Below are 4,314 nucleotides of genomic sequence, written 5' to 3' on the forward strand. Positions count from 1 at the left end.
CCTGCCTATGCAGGGGGTCAGACTCGATGATCTCAAGCAAATCCCGGGACGTCTCAAGCAAATCCCGGGACGTCTCTCAAGCAAATCCCGGGACGTCATTCTCCCCCTGTACTCGGCCTTAGTGAGGCCGCAGCTGGAGTACTGTGTCCAGTTTTGGGCTCCACAATTCAAAAAGGATGTGGAGAAGCTTGAGAGAGTCCAGAGAAGAGCCACGCGCATGATCAGAGGTCAGGGAAGCAGACCCTACGATGACAGGCTGAGAGCCCTGGGGCTCTTTAGCCTGAAAAGGCGCAGGCTCAGGGGTGATCTGATGGCCACCTACAAGTTTATCAGGGGTGACCACCAGCATCTGGGGGAACGTTTGTTCACCAGAGCGCCCCAAGGGATGACGAGGTTGAATGGTCACAAACTACTTCAAGATCGTTTCAGGCTGGACATAAGGAAGAATTTCTTTACTGTCCGAGCCCCCAAGGTCTGGAACAGCCTGCCACCGGAGGTGGTTCAAGCGCCTTCATTGAACACCTTCAAGATGAAACTGGATGCTTATCTTGCTGGGATCCTATGACCCCAGCTGACTTCCTGCCCTTTGGGCGGGGGGCTGGACTCGATGATCTTCCGAGGTCCCTTCCAGCCCTGATGTCTATGAAATCTATGAAACACACACAGGGTCATCTGTGTCAAGAGTTTTTCTTGTTAGCAGCTCAAGGTGCAGTTCCCCCCAAACCCCTGCACCGATCTTCTTGAAACTTGGCATGCTTTGTTGCCTCACTAGGGGCTACCACCCCTGCAGTTTTCACCCCACTGTGTTGTAACACATAGACGTGACAGAAGTTTTTCTTTCAAGAATTTGGGGTGCATTTCTCCCCAGACCCCTATACCTATCTTCTTGACACTTGGCAGGCTTCATGCTCTCAGCAGAGGCTACCACTCCTGCACGTTTCACCTAAATCAGAGACAAAGCAACAAAGTTATAGATATTTCATTGATTCCCCGTTATACCCTATGCCTGGATCTCTGAGGCGGCTCCGAAGCTTTGGAGCCGCTTTGGCGGGATCGAAGTGGCAAATCAATCTGGAGCTCCAGATCAGATCGGTGATATCCAAAACGGCCAGATCCGAAACTGGATCGAATACTTGCCTACTCACACAGGCCTACAGTCTACCCCTTTTTCAAAGCAGGGGCTATCTCCCTGAGCCACATAACCTGTAGTTTAGGCTTTTTCCTCCTGGCTCCACCATCTAAAAATGTTTACCACCCAGAAGTCATGGGTTTTGCCTGGTTACAATTTTGGGATGTAATCACATTCACATATGTGGGTATTCTGGGTACCTAACCACACAAAATACAGCCTACTGAGCATGTTCAATGGCCATGTGGATATTTGTTTTTCAACCCTATTTTAGAGGAAGTAGGATAGTAAACGGTGTCTAAGCGCCAAAAACAGCAATGTCATAGCTTGGCAAATGCCATATGGCCATGAAAAACAGCTAGGATTCTGTCCTAAGAGCTTGAGTTTTATATTACCATGAAAGGTATATTTGGATTTGTTAATGCATTAGAAATTAACTGTTCTGCCCTCTTGCACAGGTTTTTAGGACAGCTGGCATATGTGTCATTGAGAGTATACTAGAATCAGGATTTGTGCCAAAGTTGGAAACCAAATCTAATGTGACCCCCTTGCTGACATCAGTGGAGTTGCTCTAGATTTACACCAAAGTAGCTAAGGGTATGAACAGACATCTCATTGGTTGTGGGATTTCTCCTATGGTAAATTTTGGGTGTACGGATGTACTTAGTCATTGTCCCATAGCAAATCCCACTGATGGGTACAGGGTAAAATGCATCAGTGATTTTTTTCTGGGATATCAAAAAGTACATCTGTATGGTTGTTGTGGCACAGTGTTTGGAGATGGGGGGAGGGGCAGGCATGAGCAGTGCCACGAGCAGGTGGAGCACAGCATCAAACAATCCAGGTAGACAATTGTGTGCCTGCCCAGGTAGAATGCCAATGTGTTTTGGCCAAGTGAATTTGGCACACAGATGGTACTTGCAGGAGGTTGTTTCCAGTTGACCTTAATTATCAAAATGGATCATAAAGGTGGAAATAATCCCATTGGTACATAGGACCCAGACCATTTTGGGCTTTATAGATCAAAACTAGCATCTTGAGTTATGCCCAGGAAGCTGCTGGAAGCCAGTGCAGACTCTAGAGCCCTGGAGTAATGTGTTCCTGATGACCTACTCTCATCAGAAGGTGGGCTGATACATTGTTCATCAGCTGCAGCTTCTGGGATGTCCTCAAAAGCAGCTCAACATAGAATTCATTGCAATATTCAAGCCTTGAGGTTACAAAACCATGGATGATGGTGGCCAGATCCAAATCTGAAAGAAAAGGTTGCAGACCTTTCACCAGATAGAATTAACGTAAGGAGCCCCAAGCCACCGCTGCAACCTGGTAATCTAGGTACAGCAAGGGATCCAGGTGCACCTCAGGGCTGAAGATCTGATTGACAAGGGGAGGCTGAACTTCATCAGTGACATATGTCCCTGTCTCTTCCAAGTCATGAGGTCCATCCACCACCATTGCATCTGTCTTGTTTAGATTCAGCTTTAACTGGTTCATCTGCATCCAATCCCCAACTGTAGCAAGATACTGAAAGGCCTGAAACTTCAGGGTCTCAGTTGGATGAAAAGAAGAGATAGAGCTGTGTGTTGTCAGCATGCTGATGGCACCTCACTCCAAATCTTGGCATGATTTTAACTAGGGCCTCAGATACCCATTGAACAGGAGGTGTGACAAGATGGAGCTTTGGGGGACACTACAGGAAAGGTCCTGAGAAGAAAATGAGCACTCGCTCATCCCCACTTTCTGGGATTGCCCGGTTAGGAAAGAGCCAAACCAGTTAAGAACAGCTCCATGAATACCTACCAGGTCCCAGAGACATAATACCAACACCTTGGGCACCTCCAGACGAACATGCACGTGCCCCTTGCCCTGTCTTAAACCCCTTTGAGGTGGGACAAGAGGCACATGTGGGAACAAAAAAGGGTTTTCCGTGCTGCAAACTTGCAGTGCAGGGAGAAAATTAGACCCCTGGATATCCAGGGGTTTAAAAAAACCTGCTCCATAGAAGAGCGGAGCAAGGCATGGTCGCAGACCGTGCCAGGGAGTGAGTCCTCCAAAACAGATGCTCTGGTGTCAGCCAGAGCATCTCTTTTCTTCTCCTGCTGCCTCCGGCCCCCGGCGCTGTCCGAGTGTGTGTGTGCGTGTGTGTGTGTGTGTGGGGTCGGGGGTCATGGTGTGGGTCATGGGTGTAGGTGGGTGAGGGGGTGGCAGAGGGAATGTCCCCAGAGCTGCAGAGAGTATGGACCCAGCCCAGCCCCATGTAGCTCGCTAGTCCGGCTTTGCACTGGAGCAGGTCTCAGGGCTCCAGGAGATGCGCATAGGACCTGTGCCTCCCGGAGCCATGTGACCCGCTCTGGTTTAGAGCTGGATCAGCGAGTCACACCGGGCTGGCCCAGGTCCCACTGCATGCCACCCCCCCCTGCAGGCACAGTGTGGCAGAAGCAGGACTCCTGCTGGCCCTGGGGCTGCTGTGCTGCCCAGCTGGGCTGGGCCCTTGTACGCAGGACCCAGTGCAGCACACAAGGACTGCGCACCATACCCAGCTGGGTCCTGCCACCCTCAAGGCCCCTCTGCCACCTGGCCAGGCTGGGCCCATGGCAGCAGGACCTGGTGAGGTGTATGGGGACTGCGCGCCATGCCCAGACAGGTCCTACTGGCCCTGGGGCTGCTTCTGCTGTGTGCTGCGCCAGATCCTGTCACCAAGGGCCCAGCTTGGCCAGGCAGCAGAGGGGCACCAAGGGTGGCAGGACCTGGCTGGGTGTGGTGCACGGTCCCTGTGTGCTGCGCCAGGTCCTGCCATCATGGCCCAGCCCAGCCAGGCGGCAGAGGGGCCCCAGGACCTGACTGGGCCCAGCATGTGGTCCTTGCATGCTACGCTGGGTCCTGCCACCATGGCTCAAAGCGCCCCACTCCTGCTGCTGCTGCTAAAGGTAAGTTATGGGCCCTGGGCGGGTGGGTTGTGGCCCCCCGGGGTGCCTGGGTCCCTGGGCAGGGGGGGTGTGACTCTTCAGGGTGCCTGGGACCCTGGGTGGGGGTGGGCTGTGGCCCTCCAGGGTGCTTGGGACCCTGGGCAGGGGGGCTGCGACCCTCCAGGGGGAGCTGGGCGGGGGGGCTGGGGTTGTGTGTGGGATAGGGGATGTGGCCCTCTAGGGGGGAGCTAGGGCCCTGTGGGGGGTATTCCATGTGTT

Source organism: Alligator sinensis, unplaced genomic scaffold, assembly GCF_000455745.1.
Source record: "Alligator sinensis unplaced genomic scaffold, ASM45574v1 scaffold264_1, whole genome shotgun sequence".
NCBI classification, from domain to species: domain Eukaryota; kingdom Metazoa; phylum Chordata; order Crocodylia; family Alligatoridae; genus Alligator; species Alligator sinensis.